Source organism: Canis lupus, chromosome 22 (assembly GCF_011100685.1).
Source record: "Canis lupus familiaris isolate Mischka breed German Shepherd chromosome 22, alternate assembly UU_Cfam_GSD_1.0, whole genome shotgun sequence".
Classification (NCBI taxonomy): Eukaryota; Metazoa; Chordata; class Mammalia; order Carnivora; family Canidae; genus Canis; species Canis lupus.
In genome coordinates this window covers 25472161-25494019 of record NC_049243.1, presented here as the reverse complement: position 1 = coordinate 25494019, position 21859 = coordinate 25472161, and the positions used below count along the sequence as shown (strand labels likewise).

General features: G+C 32.7%; 1 non-coding gene across 1 annotated transcript; it reads right to left on the bottom strand.

Moving 5' to 3' along the window:
• Positions 1 to 18601: 18601 nt before the first annotated feature.
• LOC119865264 lies at positions 18602 to 18745 on the bottom strand. The gene has a single exon (XR_005376644.1). It is a non-coding gene; the product is annotated as a U4 spliceosomal RNA (small nuclear RNA).
• Between the last annotated feature and the right edge of the window lie 3114 nt (positions 18746 to 21859).

Here is a 21859-nt window from a genome sequence, read left to right as displayed (position 1 = left end):
GTAATGGAAAATTATATCTTAAAAACTAAATATTTAGGAAAGAATAATAATGATAATTATGTTAACAAAATAGGACACACAAACAAGTGCCAACCAGTGGTAGAAAACTCCCCGTTTTCCCAACATTGCCTAATCTCCTACATCTCTCTTTTCTTCATTGTTCCCACCACTTACTTAAGATATCACAGTTCTTTTTTTTATTAAATATTTCATTTATTTATTAGAGATATAGCACTAGTAGGGGGGAGGGGCAGAAGAAAAAAGAGAGAAAGAGAATCCCAAGCAGACAACCCACGGTGCGGAGCCCAACACAGGGTTACATGCAGGGCTCCATCCTAGGACTCTGAGGTCATGACCAGGGACAAAGTCAGATTCATAACTGACTGAGCCACCCAGGCTCCCCTGAATAGTTCTTACAGAAAGAAATTCAGTTGCATGGTCCCCTTTTTTGGTCATTATGTGGAAATTTGGAATCTCCCCTTTCTTACATAATTTTTTTTTTTTTTTACATTTGAAAAATATTTCATCATCATGATTTCCATTTTCACATTTCCTGGCTTGGATTACACAGTAGTAAATATGGTTAGGGTTGCATGTGAGCTCACCTCAGACACTTTTCTTCTTTTAAATCATGTTTATTAGAGACATAGTGGTTTCCATTTTAATTTCTTTCTACTTGTAGTTTAACATAATTCTTCTTCCCATTTATTTGCTACATATGGAGATAACCATTTAAAATGGTTTCTGGAAAAAAATGGTCTCTGGAAAACATTATTTATACACAGATGTTGCTGTGTACACATACAAAATCTTTTCTCTACAATGCAATAACGTAAATAATATTCAATTGCTTTTCTCACAAAAGAATTCATGGAGAACACATAAATATGTGTTCTAAATAGAAGCAGAATTATTTTTCATTTCTATCAATCACCTATTTATCTACTGATCTACACAAATACATACATATAGATAACAAAAAATAAAAATACCTAAGGAGTGTATGTATGTGTGTTTATGTATAAAGTTGTATGTGTGTGTGTGTGTGTGTGTGTGTATAGAGAAAGACACAGAGAATTTCACTTCTATTTGGTACATTTTTCATCAATGAAAATACATTCAAAACATAGTTTAAGAGAAACTATGATGTTTAAAAATAGCATCTGGAACAAATCTCATAGATTTTTCTATGGAGAATTGATGAGGTAAAAACAGAAACAGAAACAAAACAACTTTCCGTTACCTATAGCCAAGGTGTAAGCACTTCTGGGGGACTAGGGGATGAGTGAGAAGTCACATGGTGCAGATGTAAGGAGGGTGGTCTCCTGATGACGTTGGTGATTGGGTTCACTGTTTCTCATTAGCAGTGACATAACTATTCTATGTCTTTTTATACTCACTTATAATATATGGCTCATAATAACCTCCATCTCTTAGGGTGTTTTGAGGATGGGATGAGTTAATACATGTGAAGTTTTCCAAAATATTTGGCTTGCAGTAAATGCTGAATATCTGAGTATGTTATTATTATTATTCTATCTTAAGCCTGTAGAGAAGAGACTTTTTTCACACCTTCCTCACATGCAGAAATCACCCCGGTTTATTTGAGGTTCAGTTCGGCAGTGAGTTGGCTTTTAGAGGAATGCAAACGAAGTGGGAGAATGAGGAGGGGGCATGCCTATTAGTGGAATGGCAGCTGAAAATCTTGAGCATGATTGTTGCCATGAGGCTGGAGTCCAGGGCACGTGGGAGGGTTGGCAATAAGGTGAGAAAGGTAGGCTGGCATCAAACTGTGACCAGCGTAATCATCATATGGAAAACATTTAAAGGTCACTGAACCCCAGCTCTAGGGGCAGTTTCTACAATATTCCCTGTGAAAATAACTGTCTTCCTGAACAGTCTCCTGATTAGATACTACAGATCTTATAAATGTTTCCCCTATTTTTAAGTAAAGAATGTGATAGATGTAATAGAATGTTGTGAGAATTAAGTGAAATTACATAGGAGAACTTTGTATAGACCCTGCTTAAAGGCATGTTCTATAAACCATAGTTATCATTCTTAGTAATATCATTACCATTATCATTTTTTTATAATTCACCAAAGGAAATCTAAAGAGTCACAATTATGTATATGTATGTCAAGAGCAGAACAAGAACAAGGCGAATAATTTTGTTCTTAGACTACAGTAAATGTTAGGCCTGTGTCATCATCTGATTGGCCTACCTAATGGAGACAAAAACAATTTCAGTACTGAGTGTTGCATCAGTTGCCCAACTTTTTCTCGATACATTTTATTCATAAAAGATTGTTAAGTGTGAAAAATATTCATGTGGGGACGCCATCAGAAAGCTAAAAGGCACAGCATCCAAGTGAATAAGATATCACATCAGCATCCTAACCATTTCACAGCCTGAAGACAACTGCAGTGTAGTCAACACAAGGGCAAGTAGAGGCTGCCAAGGAACCAGATGCTATCGCTGGAAAGAAAATTTTCTCGGCTCAGCATCTGGGTCCTGTAAATGCGATCCAGAAAGAATTAGGGCAGGCAGAGCTTTGCAGAGGGGAATGCAGTGTCCTTACCTAAATGCTGTACATAAAATGAAAAGTAATATTTGTAATGATTTTCTCTTTTATTAATCGACAAACACAAAACCAGATTGGACTTTGTGCTCAACATTCCTGCTCATCAATAATGGCATCTATGAAGACTTTTATCCATTATAAGGGTTGTAAGGATATATATTTTTGTCTTTGGAGGAAAGTAAGGATTATATACAACCATGTTTTCTATAACTTCCTATGGATGCAGAGATCAGAAGTGGAAAGCTCTACTTTTTGCACACTGTATTTCAGAAAAATGTAGTACTCGTAGCCTTTAGAATTCTAGTGTTTGCTCCTAATGTAAAATAGTCTCCATAGGGAAGAACACTTATGCACTGGAAAATACTGACTAAATCAGAGATTAAATGGATAAGGCAGGAGTTAATATTGACACCAGGTAGAATAATGTGCTTGTTTATCTGAAATGATCTCATCATTCATATTTTTAGATGCATATTTCTGTTTGGACAAGGATAAATTATATAAAGGATAAAAGTATTTGCAAAACATACCCATGTTTTTCAGATCATTATATTTTGCCGTGTAGAACTTGTTATTATATTCTACAGGAATACTTACTTGGATATTTAGGTGTCTGAGATTAGTTATGATGTCCTGTCCTTCAATGAATAATCTTAATTTATTTCTAAAATATAATTCGGTATTTGGTAATGAAAACATAAACTTGCATTTCCTAATAGCATGTACCTGGCATTTGATAATTTGAAGTTCAGGAAGTTGTATATTAAAAAATGTAACTTAATTCAATAAATCCTAAAGGCCTGTGTTATTTTTAAGGCATTAAGAAATTGCTGGAGCTGATACAAAGATTTTGGAATGGGCTTTTCATGTCCAGAAATATACTAGATTTGACATAATTACAAATATAAGGACAACAGCCAAGTGCTAAGGTAGAAGAAAAGTTATGATATTTTAAAATACAAATGTAGATATACTTTATTCCATCTTAGAGGTCTGCCAAATTCCTGTTACTTTTAGGTTATCTGCTGAGTAATAGGATTCATTTATTCATTTGTTTATCTATTTATTTATGCCTACTAGAACAATTTGCTCTTAGTTTGCTAGTGTCTTGATAATGTAAAAATAATAATATCACTTTCTAATGGTAAAATAATACTGTAAAAGTAAAACAGATAAAGTTAACTTATGCTGAATATCAAATATCAGATGTATATATACATATATATAACTTATAAAATATGTGCTGAGCTTTAGGGATCCTCCTCTTTTAATTTAAATAGTTCTTAATCTATGTGGCAATCTAGTATAAATATAAAATTGTTAACATTTGAAATGAATCCCACCAAAAAAATTAGTAAGTCAATAGTGTTTTTACTACAGAATTATAGACTCTATGTGTGTGTGTGTGTTCATGTATTTGTGTATTCTCACATGGTAGAGGAAAGTGAGGTGAAATTGAAATATATCTGAAAAAGAAAAAAGAAAACATTATTTCACATGTGGAACATTCCCTGAATAGTTTGTTTTCTGTTAAATCAACAGTTCTACTTGTAAACTCTCTAGGGTTTTCAAAGTCACTGAAGAGAGCCCAAATTAGATTACTTGAATCAACAGTCTTGCGGCTACCCGTATATTCACCTCCCTGCTTTTTATTGGATAGAAATTGCTCCAAGTTTTCCAGCTGCATAATCTCTGTACTTTGCATACAAACCAAATCTATTAGATGTATAATAAGGATAGGGTCTGTAGCCATGTTTTTTTTTTTTTTTTTTTTCTTGACTGTGTCCAAAACAGTCTCCATGTCTTACTCTTGTAATTACCTCAGCATCTAGCATTGTGTATATTGGCATTTACAAAGAATGTCTGTTGAATGCAGGGATAGATGGCTGAATTAAAAAAAGAAATAGAACATGAGGAATTTAAATTTTATAGAGATGAAGAAGCCAATGAGAGAAAAGGTGGAAAAATATATGCAGAGTGAACAACCTCACTTATTGGCAAGGATGCCATAACATTGGCAAGAGAATTAGCAGGATGCTAGCAATGAAAGATGGGTTTCTACCTGCAGCTCTGCAGTAGAGTGCTTGATAAATCATGTAACTTTTCCAGGCTCTGATCTCCTCATGAGTTCTAGTAGGTCATGAATTGGAACTAGGACCCTAGTGACTATAAGTGCCAATAGATTGGCAACTGTTTTCTGAAACTGTGTGTGATTCTCAGACCACCTCTCTATGAAATGAGCAGCCCAGACTACTGTGGATGTTTGGTTAGTATTGTCTGTCATGGGCCTAGGGGAGTAATGACCTCCCTGAACTAGAAGTTTTCTGAGGATATCCCATGTTTTCTCTTGATTTTTTAATGATTGGTTTTTTTTTGGGGGTTGAAATGCTTCCCTTCCCCTTTTAACCTCTTGTCAATGCTGGTTTCTTACTACTTTCACTTAAATCTTTTCAAGACAGAAATTCCAAACTCATCACTGGTTAAATAACTGTGTTCTTTGCACTATGTTGTCTTTTCCTGATTTGCTAAGATACACTATATTAAGTCTCAGATATAAACAACCTCATGTAAAGCAATTAAAAAATTTTTATGCTATAAAAATGATTTATTTTTTAAGTACTTAATAAGAAATGCAAAATATTTGAGGTCACATAAGCTTCTTCAGTCACATAAAGCTAAATAATTATTTGATAACATTAAGCAATGGGTAACTCTAATATAATGCAGAGTTTTCATATAGGTCTAAACAGTTACATTCAGTTTTTACTATAATTGATTGTATCCCGGGAAGGGTTATCTGAAGCTGCCATCAATTATTTTAAGGCACTAATAATCCAGGTATCAGGAAGGAAAATGTTATTAACTTTAAACAGTTCAGTTCAAATTTATATAAGTTTGTTTGCCCAAGCACTTGCTCAAAAACTAAATTATACACAATTTAGTCAGTCTTGCTACAAAAATTCTCTTCTGAATAACAGACATAACAATGTATTGGATCTAATGCATTTTAATTTATCAGTTTAATCAACTTCGGTAGCATGTTGCCAATTTTTTTCCTTTAAACAAGAATATATGGCAATTGATCAGAAAGAAAATGCTTTCTGTGTGACTTTGAAACTCTGCTGTTCCTGCTGCAGTTGTGTTGCTGCGATGGATGACTTTCACAACAGGAAATCAGGCCAATTTAAAGTCCAGGCACCAAGCAATTTGAGAACCACCAGCTTTATGCAGTAATATAATTATTCCCTCCGAGGCTCTTAATTGTATTCATCACACCATGATTTCTGCACAAATTAAGCATGCATTTACTGCTATATATAACTTGCTTTGCAGTTAACATTCTGGAAACAAATTTCAAGGAGATAGAATTTTGGACTTATTCATCCCCTGAAATCACAAGTTCTAAATGTTCTATATACCTTAAGGTCATATTTTCTACCTTGTAGCCTCTAAATAAATGAGATACCAAATGAAGAAAGAACGAATATCTGGAGCTGGATTTCTATATATTTTTTTCTTTACTCTAAAAATTTGCAGGACTCCAAATTGTTGCATGTAAGCTGTTTCCCTGGAAGGAATTCTCAGCTAAATCTAAGCTATATGTAAGATCACTCAGAATTTTTAAAATATTTGAATATCTGCTCCATGTCAAATGTTAATTACTCATGAAATAGATTGCACACATTTAGGACAAAAATAAAATAATCAAAAACGACCCAGTGTATTTGCATAGGTAATCTTTCTGTGTTAAACCTAAATAGAGAATTTTATCTGATATTTTCAGAAAAGGAACTTATATTCATAAATATTTCTAAAAAAATAAACTGGAGAAATGAAGGTTCTTTTTTATTATTTCATTTAGAAATATTGGCTATAGAAGCAGTTAGAATTTCCGTAGTATTTGCTGCTTGATTCTTTTATTACATCTCTTTACCTGCTTTATTTTTACCCATATTAGAAACATTCCTTTCTAATATTTGATATAGTTTATTTTCTCTATGTTTCCCATAATGGTAGGGATTTCTTCCCTTTCCCCCATCTGTATATACAATCTATATGTACTGTTGTACAGCTGTATTACTAGTGCTCCAAAACTGTCTAACCCATGGCGGGTATTCAATAAGTATTTGTTGAATGAAATGCTAAGTAATATTTTCCTCTGTTAGTCCTGTCTCATTAGATAGATTGTAAAATCCTTGAAGGAAGGAGCTATAGGGAGTCAGCATTAGTGCTCTGTATCAGTCATTCATTCAGAGACCTTTGTGGAGCAGCAACCATGGGCCAGGAAGGAAACTAAAAAACTATATAGTCTTTGTATGAGTAAACTGCAGTGGTTCAGAATGTGGGCTTTCAAATGGCTTTGCTGTGTTTTAGTTGAATAACATAATTTATTTAAAGCCACTAATACTCAGTTTGTTTATTTATAAAAAGAGGCTGTTTAAAAAACAACTGTTTAAAAAAGTGTTGGAAATCAGATCCTTTGCTCACTGTTGGTGGGAATGCAAAATAATGCAATCACTATGGGAAACACTATAGAGGTTTTTAAAAAAAAATAAAAATAGAACTTGTATATGATCCAGTGATTCCACTTCTGGGTATATATCCAAAAGAAATGAAATCCGTATTTCAAAGTGATATTAGTATTGCCTTGTTTATTATAACAGTATTCATAGTAGCCAAGATATGAAATACTCTAAATACTTATTGATAGATGAAGAGAACAAAAATGTGGTATATTTATATTTATATATATTTATATATATCATAACCTGAACCAATGTATATATATCTGTATGTAGATATAGACATATATCAGAGATTGCTCTTAAGCCTTTAAAAAAATTGAAATTCTGCAATATGCAGTGACATAGATGGCCCTGGAGGACATTAAGCTAAATGAAATAAGCCAGGCAGAGAAAGACAAATAATGTATGTTTCCACTTATGTGGGCTATCCAAAATAGTCAAGTTCATAAAATCAAAGACTAGGATGTTAGTTAATAGGGGCTGAGGGAGGAGGGGGAAATAGGTAGTTATTAATCAACAGGCACAAAGCTTTAGTTAAGTAAGATGAATAAGTTCTAGAGATCTGAGGTACAACATTGTATCTGTTGTCAAATATAATGTGTTGTACACTTAAAATTTTAAGAAGTCAGATCTCAGGTTAAGTCCTCTAACCATTATAAAAAGTATAATTCCTATTTCCATATTGGTTTTTACATTTATCTGAATTAATAAGTTGTTTTAGAAGCAAAAAATAATGTGAGAACATAATGCAATACTAAATATATGTTGCTGTAAGTGTAAGTCTGGCAGAAAGTAAGCACTCAGTAGATGCAACTTACTTCAGAAGGATTTTTGATTTCTTCATTTTTTACCTAGTATCTTAAACATACTAGATGGCTAATAGATATTTTTGAAAGATTGATTGATTGATATTTCCAGAGCCCATCATTCAGTCAATTATCCTTAGATCTGGAAAAGGAAGGGGATATCCTAATTTTAATTACAGTTCTCAGAGCAGCAGTGGGAAATTGTCTTTGTCAGAATGGGGGTGTGAGCCATAGAGACATGAGAGGACCTGAAGGGAAGTGGGATCTCAGTGTGATAGGTAAGTTGAGGATTCTTGTCAGGGCAAGCAGCAACAAATCTGTGAAGGATGTTTAAGGATTTGGCAAGATAGAAAATATGTGGGGTTTTTAGTTAATACTGAGGTTTAAAGAATTCGATTACAAGAAACTTGGTGACCCAAAACCCCAATTTTAAGCCATCTTATTAATGCAGATATGAAATAGCAGAAAACTGTATGAGGGCACTTGTAAAATGAATATATAAAAAAATGTGGGCAAGAGAAATATTCAAAAGAACTGGAGAATTGAGTAGTAGGGCTTGCTCTTAGGAGGCAAATGAAATACAAAAAGTAATCAAATGTAAAATACAGATATCTCAGTGAATAATTATGCCATTTGCTAAGGAAAGGGATATAGGATGAGGAATAAATATCTTTTGGAGACATTTCAGCCACATATTTTAGGCAGAAATGTTATGCTACATAATTATTGGACAATATATTAATTCCCCCTTCCTATTCCTTTCTATTTTTTTCTTCTTTTTTAAATTTATTTTTATTTTTATTTTTATTTTTTTGAGGGAGAGAGTGGGGTGTGGGGAACAGGAGAGGAGAGAATTGAGGGGCTCAGTCTCAAACGTTGAGATCATAAGCTGGGCCAAAATCAAGAGTCAGTTACTTAACCCACTGAACCAACCAGGCACCCGAACCCCTTCCTATTTCTTATTTAATTTTAAGCTTTCTTCTGCTTGTAAATTTAATCTGATCAATTATCAATGGATTCAAAACAAGGCTAAAAACTATTAGATATTTTCTCTCTTGTTATCTTTTAAAAAATAATTTGCAAATTTAGTTTAATATTTTTGTTAATGTAGAGAAAATACTTGTGCTGGTGTGGAAGGATTAAGAAGTCCAAATTATAAAAGTAACATTAAAAACAACAATTGGTGGAAAGTAAGCCTTCTCATCTATGGAATGCCATTTTTACATTAATGCTTGAAAGTTGATGATTAGAATAATTGATTCTCTGCTTAGGCACTTAATTGCAATATTTGCTACCATATTATTGAGATGAATATTAGATTGGCATTTTGTAAAATCTTTCATTTGCAGATTGTGAGCTTTTCAGTGCTGTGCTCCCATCTGTCAACTTCAAGTCTATCCAGTCTATATCCTTTTTAAGTGGTGATAACACAACTTCATTACACAGTGATATATACTATACAAATGTTAATTATGTGTTTGACCTTGTTAATGACATGGCAATGTTACAATTTTGATTTGCTTTTAAAAACTATAGATAAGACAAATTATGTAAAAGGATATAGGAAAGAATCATCAATGTAATTAGATCCAAACCCATTTAAACACATAAGCATAAAATGTCCCTAACATGTTATTAATTTATTCAATCTATTTTTAGGAGAAAGCAATAACATTCATGATACATTGTTAATTTTTTTTATTTCATATACTATCATTCTTACGTGCTAATTAAGGGAAAAAAGCTAATATAATAACATGACATTATTTCAAGGTACATCAAAAATAATGTTATGTGTTTTGCTAAGTAAAATTCATTCTTCCTATGGATTCTCTTTTTGTGAGAAAGGATGGTAAGCATAATACTTTGAAATTGATTACTATCAGAGTTGTGTCTATTAATATTAAAATAGAGCAGCCAATAAATTCTGCACACCCCTAGATTTATGCTATTCACATGTCTTGTCATATAATAATTGACATAATGATAATGTAAGAAGAATCAGAGAAAGAGAAAGAAAGAACCAGGAACTGCTAGGTAGCAATTTTCCCAGTAAAAAAAAAAAAAAAAAAAAAGAAAGAAATCAACTGGAAGAGATTCACTGGTATTTTATGTGCCACCTCCTTTTAATAAGATCACATTTTCAGAAAATCCAATCTGCATACATATGGTAAAATACAGGGTTATGAAAGTCACTAAGCTGCAGCCTTCCTGAATGACCAACACAGATAAAGAGCAAACAAATAAACAAAAAAAGCCTAGGGAATCAGTTGTCTGCAACAGGAGAAATAGAATCATTATAAAACAGAAAAGCATTCTATAGAAATATCAAGAGAGCAGAAATTACTGGCAGAACATAAACTACATACAAGGAACATCTATTGTCATGAATATTCATGCCAGTTGTATTCCATATGCAAGAGGGTCTTGAGGCTTGTGGCAGTGTAAGCAACAAGGTAAATCCTAAGAAGCAAACCTCCAGCAAAAACTCAATTTGCACTGAGGAGAGAGAAGAGTTGCAGAAGAAAGGAGGATATATTTTTGACAAGCGACACAGATCAGCGTGTAGTATCTTCTAATAATGGGACTCGTATTGAACCATTCATTGTGCCTTGCATATGCCCAGTTCAATGCAGAAGGAGCTCATGCTGGGGGAGACGAGTGGAGCCTCAAGTGAGCTGGAATCAGCTCTGTTACATGGACACTCAGTGCCAGAACTTATGCTAGAAACATATTTGCAGTAAGTTTTAAAACAATTCACAACACCTCCCTCTGGAAGATCACTTGCTTTCAATACTGCTATGTATATTTCAGAAGACAGGTAGTGAAAGTTTATATTAAAGAAACAGAGAAAATGATTCCAAGAATAACCATTATAATAAACAAGCAATATTTGACTCTAAATTTTCTTTATTCTATAACAATTTGTTAATTGGGAAACAGACCTCCTGTTTTCTCCTTATTATGCAGAAAAAGACACTTATTTCTTTTACTTTATATGATTTTTATGCTTTTTGTGATGCTTGTTCTTTAAATCATAGCTACTTTATTCTAAGTTCTATTAGTTTATAAAATTACTAAGTATTCTGGTTGTTTATGAGAAGAATGAAAGTTAAACTTTGTGGTTTTGAGAATAAGCTGTAAATGTGCATAAGCCATCATTTTTTTCAACTGTTTGTTATACAACTTTAGAAATAATATCAATATATCTTAGAACTTTTATAACCTGTGTAGACAAGTTTTAATTAATTATAGAATAAAGACATGAATCGTGAACTTAAAGATTATTCATTCAAGAAAGAGAAACTTTTCATATTAGGAGCCAGCTCTGTATTAGGAGCTGAGAATAGAATCATAAATAAAATGCTGACCCTGCCTTTGGGAATCTCAAATCAGCTTAATAGCTAAACACAACACAACATATTTCTGGCCTTCATGAAGTTGGATGAAACACACATCCTACAAAATTGGTTAAAACTTTTATTCATGGCAGAGAGAGAGGTTCTGTATATATATAGGATAGAAGGGTTAAACCTTTTAAAAGAAAACAGTAAGCCCATAAAGATGATGAATTACAAAAACACTTGAATATGAGATATGGAAATCACATTAGAGGCATAACAGTGCAGATGTGGGAGTTAAAGTACAAAAAAAAATACCATTAATTACCAAAAAAAAAAAAAGATATATATGGTATAACACTGTGGCTCTAACTCTGAATTTAGATCTTCTACTTTAGAAGATTATAATACTATTAATTAAAAAAAAAGATGTGTGCCTACAATTTTTTACCTTTTACAAGAACCTTGAATCTCTACATTGGCAAGCATGCCAAGGAATTGGAAATTATGGAGTGCTAGTGAGGGAAAATGAAGCTTAGATGTGTATCATAAAAATGTGCCCCACTTCTGAGGGACCAAGAGTCTTACCTTAGGACAGTACTCCAAGCCTTTCTTCCTGTATGATATTCAAGTTATTTACTGGGTCATGAACTAGAGAGTATTCTGCAGATTAAGTAGAGTTTTCTGAGTCATCTATAATATAATAATGTGTCTTGTCCTCAGGACTGTTGGAACAAAAAAGTTACAAATATGTTTAGTATTGGAATTAGAAAAAAAAATGGAGAAGAGATAAAGAAATGAACAATGGAGAGAAAGAGATAGATGAGAGAATGGAAAACAAAACAGAAAGCCCAAAATAGAGGACTGGAGATTGAGGCAAAATGCTCATGATGACTTGATTTTAAGTAAGCTTCTATAGGATCCTGATTTAGGAGAGCGAACACAGAAATGCGGATTTTAAAACAAAAAGAGATTTGTTCCTTGTACAAGGGCAGGAGTGGACACCGTTGGTTCACGGCAACCTCAGTTTGAAAAAAAAACCATATAAAATAATAAATATATGTACATGTCCCATATATATTCCCTATATATGTTTACTATCTATATTCTCCATCATGAAGATATTTCCAATTGTGCTGTTAGTGTTTGCTAACTAAATAGACATAGAATAATGGTTAAGAACATGAATCTTAGAAAATGTGACTTCTGGAGCTAAATGCCATGTAATCTGATACTAAGAAATAAGATTATTTAACCTCTTGAGGTTTTTTTCCTCAACAGCCTATTGGACATTAAATAATATCGTTATTTAGCCTAATAGGCTTTCCTTGAAACTTCTTCCTAAGCTAGGAATTGGGATGCTCCTAGGAATTGGGATGCTCCACTTATATATAAGTGGTCTGTGAGCTCTAAAGAACTGTACAACTGGTTGGTATGATAATGATAATATGCCTTAGATAATGTTGATTTACTTTGATATAGAGGTACCTGGTCCAAGTAGAGAAAATCAATCAATTGTAGATTTGTGTGTGTGTATGTGTACATAAAAAGGAGTAGGATCAGCACAATACATTTTTTTTTCTTTCTTGTTCCTTCTCAACAGCTTTCCACACATGGCAGAAATATATGTGGGAGAAAATCACCCTTTGATGATCTCTAGTGCTTTGTCTTCTTAAAATAATTTATTTTAAAGAGTATTTATTAAATAACACAAAATCAGCAGTGAGTACAGAAATTTTAGAAGTGATATAATCACTCATGGAAGTTTGGTTTGGGTTACTGTGATACAAAATACCTAACTCTATTTAATAATCCCAGAAAAATATTTTTAAAGGTCAAGGTAGTTCATGTCCCTGAGTGGTAGAAATCATGATGAATTAGATCCTAGTTTTTTTGTCATACCTGAAAGAGAAAACTCCTAGAGAGTAGTTGCTAAAAAATAAAAAGTCAAATTTCTCTAAAAGCATAAAATGAGAAAGATCTTAACAGAAATTTAAGGATTTCTCAAAATGTTATTGATGACCTCAAGGGGAATATTCTTTGTTGTTCTTGCTATTTAATTTTAAAAGAAATAATGCTTTAGAAGGATGAACTACTCATAGAAACTTGGAAACTTTTTTATTGAGCAAAAAAATTGAAGGAAAGGAACATTTTCTTAATTTTTTTTTTAAATTTTTATTTATTTATGATAGTCACACACAGAGAGAGAGAGAGAGAGGCAGAGACACAGGCAGAGGGAGAAGCAGGCTCCATGCACCGGGAGCCCGATGTGGGATTCAATCCCGGGACTCCAGGATCGTGCCCTGGGCCAAAGGCAGGCGCCAAACCACTGCGCCACCCAGGGATCCCGAAAGGAACATTTTCTAAGAGAATGAATTGATATAATTTTTTTTTCTATAGTCATTAGGAAAAATGCATCAAGAATTCTAAAGAAATCCAAACCATTTACCGTAGGATGTTAAGGAAACAATTTCCAATTGCATGGGAAAATAAACAACTACATATACAGAGTTTATATTTATAATAGAGAAATTTGGCTATAATACCTATATCCATTACCATCCTGTTTTTAAGGAATATTTAAGGTTAGAGAAAAACGTTTCTAATTCTGTATGATTCACAGAAGCAAAATGTTGAGCTATTTGTAACATAAAAAAAAATTCTATATATGACATGAAAGATTGGAAAGATGCACACCAATTTAATAACAGGGTTATTTTTAAATGGTTGTGTTTAAATGGTTGTGTTATGGGTAATTTAAATTCTTACTTGTACTTTTTCACCTTTTTAGGATTTCCTCTATATTACAAATCCAGTATTTTTTATTGAGTGCTTGTTAAATGCCTAGCAGTGTCCTGGGAACTTCAGTTAAAGTGGTGAAAGGGAGCTAATTCTATTCGGGATGAAAATGTACCACTTTTAAATATTATATTAGCAATTATCTTTAGATATAACAAAAATCTGGTTTGTATTTCAAAGGTGTATATATGTGTTGCTATTAGATTTTTTGCAATAATTGACCTGAATTCAATTAATTGTGACAGAATCCAGTGCTTTTTTAAAGAATGATTGATGCAGAGAATAAGAAATGACCTCCCATTTGCAGAAGTGGTATTATGATGAAATACCTGAAAACAATCCCCCAAATGCACAGAAATTTGGTATTACAGAAAGCAGCACAAATGAAATAAATGTTTGAGGGTTTGTGTGTGTGTGTGTGTGTGTGTTTTGGTTTGTTTTGCTTTGTTGTTTTGCTGTTGTTTAGTTATAAGCTCAGCTTTGGGAGAAGCTGAGCGTTAGCAATTTTAAAAACTCCTTTTTCATTATCTTGATAAGCTAAATTTACTATTTTTACTGTAATAAAAGACGTATCCGTCTAAATAAGCCTTCTTTTGTGAAGCACAGTTTAGTTCTGCACAATAATCTGAGCCTAGCAAAGCACACATGTAAAAGCACCTTTATGCATTTCCCCTACTTGCCTCATTAGACTCAGCATTCAAAAGAGATCAATGACTTGGCTGAATTGACAAAATATGCTTTTTCCCTTTTGCTGATGTGCTGTCTAAGACAGAAAATATTGCTTTCTTTTTTCCCCCCATTCCTCTAAAGCATTTCAACTTTCATTTCTGTAAGTGTTATCACATTCGACGACTTCAACACACTCTCCATTTCACTAGCAATCTGTTAGTGATCTGCCTCTTTCATCTCTCCACAGATTTGTCCTAATGAAATCATTATGGCTGAACTGTTGTTTTTCATCCGCCTTTATTCCATCTCTATACGGTAATAATGATCTAATTTTATTTTCAGAAACACTGACACACAGCCATAGTTTTGAGTCATTATTTTTATGTTTCTTAAAAGAAAAGTAATTGATTCTCTAAATATTTTGTTTTGTGTGTTTATCGAAGGTGAGTACGAGACAGTAATGCTGCATGTATTCCGAAAGGTGGTAGGATGGAGTGGTTAGTAGATGCCTCTGGGTTCAGAATGAACTGGGTTCAAATCTTCTGTCCGCTACTTAGAACTATGTGATCTTAAACATGTAGTTTATTTCATTGACCTTCTGCTATTTCTAAGGTCTGCTATGAGTATTAAATGGAAAAAAAAAGTGTATAGTGTATAGAAGAGTATAAAAAGTGTATAGAAGAATTAGCTCAGTCTCCAGGAGATAGATGCCATGCTAGATGCTTTACAGGAATAGAGCCCGTTCTTATGACTCAAGGTCATTATCATGGATGCATGCATCTAAGCCATGCTCCAATAACTGGTATGGGTACATGCATGCATTGTCTGTCAGGATCAACTTAACTCTTTTTCATATCTTCCCCCACCATTGATCTTTAGTGAACTTAAAAACACATATTGTATTTATATAAAAGATATTTTAACGAAGTATGAATGATATGTTGAAGGTGAACTTAAGGATCTGGTTTAAGGATGGAGGCATCAAGATGCTTATAAGCTCTTTTCATGTAAATATAATTTTTTTTCTCTCTCCGTAATCTCCCCAAATTTTTTGTTGCCATTTTGTAATCTTGTCCCCACCCACCCCGGCCCCCATCTTCTCCTTACCCCACTCCCATTCCCCAGACATTCACTGATGGGCTTTCTGTCAAAATAGATTGGTTTGCATTTTCTAGAATTTTATATGAATGGAATCACATAGGGTTTACCATTTGTCTGATTATTTTAAAATTCATCCATGTTTGATGACATATCAATAGTTCATTTTATGGCAAAATAATATTCTGTGGGATATAATGTCATTTGTTTATTCATTTACCTGTTGATGAAGATTTGGATTGTTTCTAGTTTTTGAAAATTGCATTTTGATCAGCCACTATGAAGATTTGCATACCAGTTTTTATATGAAAACTTGTTTTCATTCTCTTGAATTTAAAAAAAAAAAAAAAAAAGAAGGAATGGCATGGCTGGAAATGGAATGGCCAGATTCTATGGTGATTGTTAAGAAACTATCAAACTGTTTCTGCAGTGGTTATACCATTTTAGATTCCCACCAGTGCATGAAAATATTTTGTATAGAATTGGCAATATTTCTTTCTTAAATGTTTATAGAACTTACTGATGAAGCCTTCTCATCATGGAGCTTTCTTTCTGGAATAGATTTTAACTATATAGTAAATTTTTTAATAGTTGAAGGACTTGTCACATAATATAATTATTATTGAATGAGCTCTGGTAGTGTTTGTGTTTATAGGATTTGTCCTTTTCATGTAAGTTCATAGAGTTGATGATACTTTCTTACTATACTTTTAATACCTGGCTCACCTCTCTATTTCTTATATTGATAATTTGTGGCTTTTTTTTTTTTCTCTCTCTCTCTCCCTCTCTCTCTTTTTACCTTTTTTTTTTTTTTTTTGGAAGATCAGTCTGACTAGAAATTTATGAAATTGTCTTCTATAATAAACAGCTTTGATTTCATTGATGTCCCCCCCACCCCTGGTTTTCTATTTTCTATTTCATGGGTTTTCATTCTAAGCTTTTTCTTTGGTCAGCTTATTTTAGATTTATTTTATTCTTTGTTTTATTTCTTAACACAGAAGCTGAGATGATTGAATTGAGAGATTTTCTTTTCTAACATAAACATTTAATGTGGTAATTTGCCCCTCAGTGCTACGTTAGTGGCATCATCCCACAATTTTAATACATTTTTTTTTCATTTCATTCTGTTCAAAACACCCTTTGATTTCTTTTTTTATTCTTTTTCCAGTGTGTTATTTATAAGTGGTTTTTATTTATTTTATTTTAGTTTGTATATAATGAGGGACTTTGGGATTTTTTTTCACTGCTGCCCACTGCTCTACTTTCATCTCATTTACATTGTTTACATTGAGAAACCTGCTGTCACCCTTATCTTGATGTAATATGCATTTTTGTTCTCTGGTTGCTTTTAATATCTTCTTTTTTCAGTGGTTGGAGCAACCTTATTATGATGTACATTTTTTTTTTTCATGTTTCTTGTGCTTGGTGTTTGTTGAGCTTCTTGGATCTGTATGTTTATTTTTTTCTGAAATTTGGAAAATATAAATGTTAATTTTAAAAATACTTTCCTATTCCCTCTCTCTGCTCTGTTTGGTATTCCAATTATTTGCACAGTAGACTGCTTTTAACATTCTTCCACAATTCACTGATGCTCTTTTTGATGTCTTTATTATTATTTTTCTCTGTGTTTTAGTTTGGGTAATTTCTCTTGCTGTGTATTCAAGTTTACTGTACTTTATTTTTTTACTATGTTGAATCTGGCATCAGTCTTATCCACTGTACTTCTCGGTGGAAACATTTTGGTTTTCCTCTCCAAAGTGTGATTTATGTCTTTTCAAACTTTCCATCTTAACTTTTGAACACATGGAGTTTACAATGTCTGTTTTATACCTTTTTTTATGAAGTCTGTTATCTGTGTCCATTCTGAATTGGTTATGTTTCCTTGGTCTCCTCCTCCCTATGGTTTGTGGTTTTGGTTTTATTTGGTTGGAAACCATGCATTGTAAATTTCATCTTGTTAGGTGGTGAATATTTTTTGCATGCTGAATATTTTTTTGTTCCAATTAATATTCTTAAGCATTGGTTTTAGTCATAATTAAGTTACTTGGAAACAAGTTGACCATTTTATGTCCTGTTTGTAAGATTTGTTAGTTGGGACGAATGCTGTGTTTAATCTAAGGATAAGCTTTGTGCTCCGGAGCCTTTTCAGTACTGAGACAAAATGATTAGGATGACTGTCAATGCTTTGTGAATCAAGTTTCCTGATCACCTAGTGAGAAAAGACAGGATTCCCAGCCTCATGTGACTGCTGTGAACTGTTTTCTCTAATCTTTTCAGTTGATTATTTCCTTGGCCTTAGGCAGTTTAGTTAAACACAGCCGACTGGATAGTATTCACTTGAATCTCAAGGGGAATGCTTTGCATCCACATTTCTATCTTTGAGCCATGCTCTCCTCTCTAATTCTCTGTCCTACACATTCTGACTCCCTTGATCTCCTAAGATCTCAATTTAGACAGGCCCATGGCTCCATTTGGGCTCCCCTTTACTGCTCTTAGCATGGAAATTCTTTGAAGGCCCTAAGCTGAAGCAATCATAGGGCTCAGGTACTTTGTGAACTATCTCTCAGGGTTGGTTCATTGTTCACGAGGTGTTCAAAATCATTGTTTTATATATTCTGTTGATTTTTTGTTTGTTTGTTTTCAGGTGGGAAATTAAATCCAGTTTATGTTGCTCTATCTTGTAGATCTGGTTTTGAATCTGTTGTCTGCTTGCTCATTCATTTGTTATATTTGAAACCAGGACAAGTGGAATTTAATTGTCTTCTGTTTTGTTGGTCATTGCTATATGTTATAAATATTAGCATCTTCTAATAATGTCGTAGGCATTAAATTGTTTTTTTGTTGTTGTTGTTATTTGAATTAGCAATAATCGTGCCTTGGATAAACCTCATTGGCTATGATATTGCCACTGTGCAAAGCTTTTTTGTTGTTATTTGAAGTGTGGGCAGTACTTATATTTTAATCTTATGATGGCCAATTTTTATAAATTAATGAATAAATGTAAAGCAAGATGTAAGTAGTATTAGGAAACATTTAATTACCCATAGTACATAAATAGAATTGGAATTTTTAAAAATTAGTTTTTTGGAATGTCATGAAAAATCTGAACCTCTGATTTTATGTAGTAAATATCTAGAAATAATGGAAAGAAACTTCACTAAATTTTGTGATTCTTCTAATGACCTAAGTATATTAAATGATAGAAAAATTTGTACATAATTTACCAAATATTCCATTTCTATTGAGAAATTTGATATTAGCCACTGACAAAATAATCCTCAAGAAAATATAGAAAATACCTGATACCAATTGAGTTACTAATAGTAAACATTCTCATTCTTTGATGTAGGAAAAGCATGTTAGGCTATGGAACTTAAATTTAGGGACAGTGGTGGAGAACCTATAAATACTGAACACAACCACAAAGTGCATAATAGTTCTTACACCCAGGAAGATTTTTAAAAAATTAAATAGGGATAATAGCTCTAACTAAATATTTTAAACTAAGGAAAATATTAGGGAATATATATGACTACATCTTCAAAAACAAATAATAATGGCCTTTTCCCTAAAAAGGAAACTCTTCAGCCATTTCATCTATTTTTACTCAATTTGCTTTGTTCAAAAAAAAAAAAAACAAGTGTTCATCTGTATTTCTTTAACATATTATTTTAGAAAAGCACAGATGATGTTTGGCACTCTTAATTTTCTAAGCCAAGAAGTAGTCTACTTAAAACTGGCTTCAGGTTTCTTTTTTGTTGTATATTTTTACTACATTTTCATAGCATGTTCTGCTTAAAATACAAACACACAGATGGCAAGATACTGTTACCAGCCATAAGGTTGAAGTATGTTTGTGTGTGTTGGTTGGAAAATATCTATAAAATGAAGTACTTGTAGACACTAAACAAAATCCACTCTCTCTAGATATTTTATAATATAGCTACATATGGAGCACTTTAATGACCACAATATATGCTTCTAAAATTAGGCTTGTTTACTTCAGTGAAAAATTATACGGCCTTTGGAGAACAAACCCAACTTGCCTCCAATTTTTCAGCAAGATGAAAGAAAAGATTTCTCTAACTGTAACCTAAGGAAATGAAGGAAAAAAAAAAAAGGAAAGAAAAAAGAAAGGTTTTGGAATTGAAGGTATTTGACATAGTTTGTAACATATACTAAAGTATTTGGTATTATTCATGCATTTACCTTATGCAAATGTAGTGACTTTTAAGCAGATGCCAATATTTTAAAAGAAATCAATTTTCTTAAGCTTGGTAATAAAACATGACAAAAAATCTATCTTATTTTACACATTCCTTTCCAATTCAATATTTGTTATTACCATGCAAGTGGAGAGAGTTCTAATGAAGAAGCTACTTTTGTTCTAAAAACATAAAATTAATTAATTCAAGCATTTTGGTTGTAAGATTCTAAACATGTAGGCTGTTTTAAAACAATTTAACTAAAAGAGGAAAGAGAAAACTATACTATATAAAAGACATGGCCAACTTCCAGAGAAATCTATCAGGATAAAATTTGTCCTCCAGATTTAATATATTGCTAAATTAGATATAGAGAGATAATTGATTTAATGGTCAACAGAGAAACTAAACTGAGAAATTCAGCAGAAATATCAGATTCAGTCATCATAGATGTACCATGAAACATGAAGAAAAAAATCATATCAGGTATATTTGCTAAAAAAAAGATCAATTTGAATTTAAATATCTTTTTTTTTAATTTTTTTTATTTATGATAGTCATACACAGAGAGAGAGAGAGAGAGGCAGAGACATAGGCAGAGGGAGAAGCAGGTTCCATGCACCGGGAGCCCGACGTGGGATTCGATCCCGGGTCTCTAGGATCGCGCCCTGGGCCAAAGGCCAGCACTAAACCGCTGCGCCACCCAGGGATCCCAAATTTAAACATCTTATTTAGTATGGTACAAATATTTTAACAGGGAACGTTTCATTTTTTTAACTTTGCATTTTTTAATCCAAATATTTCTCTTTGTCTCACCAACAAACCATATTCAACTAGTCATTGAGATTTCAACCATGGTTTCAATTTCTTTGATTATATCAATTATGTCAGTGTTTAAGGGACAAGAAATAGGAAATTATTTACTTCTTTATAGTTAACTCTTTCCTTGTTTATCTATTTTATTTCAGATTTTAGCTGTATACAATACTTTGCATTTTAGCTGGTTTTCAGTAGCTAAACATTGCTAGTATATGGCTACCTAGATGTATTTTTGAACAACAACAACAAAAATAAGTGCTGTGTTATTTTGATGGAGTCAATGGACAATTGCTTACTTGTGTCTGGAGGTAATCATTCTGTTTATTAAAATGGATGTTATTCCTTTTTTTCTTCAAGTTATTTTGTTTATGGCTTATATTAATCTTTGGGATCTTGGAAAAAGTATATATTTAACCTATTAATTGCTTTTTATTCCACTTTTTTTCTCTTAAGCTCAATAAATGACTGAAAATTCGCTTGCAGTTTAAATGATATATTGCTATTTAGTTGCTATTCAATGATAAATGTTAATTGGTAACAAAAATCAAAATCAAAAGTCATGTATTAAAAAAAAAAAAGTCATGTATTTGTTTTTGCTCTGTTTGGTTTATCTTTGTCCTGTCAGAATCGAAGAAGTGGAGGGGACACATCATTCTTGCATTGCATTGTTTTTTCTTTGCCTTATGTCACTTATCAGACTTAGGCAACACATTCCAACTCGAGTATCACATGAGGGCTCAAAATGTAATAATAGCCTTATAAGTAGATAAATTAGAAAGTTTTACTTATGAAGTGAAGAACATTAAGGAATTTAACTTGTAGCTCTATGGTAGATTTAACATTCTACCATAGACATCATTGCTTTGGGTAATATGTTGCCTCTGTCCACCTCCTTTCCATACGACTTTCCTTACAGGACTCCACTCAATGAAATTCATTTTACTTTAGAATGAATTTATTTATTATACTATTTTTCTTTGTGACAAAAGAAACCAAGAGAGCATGGCAAG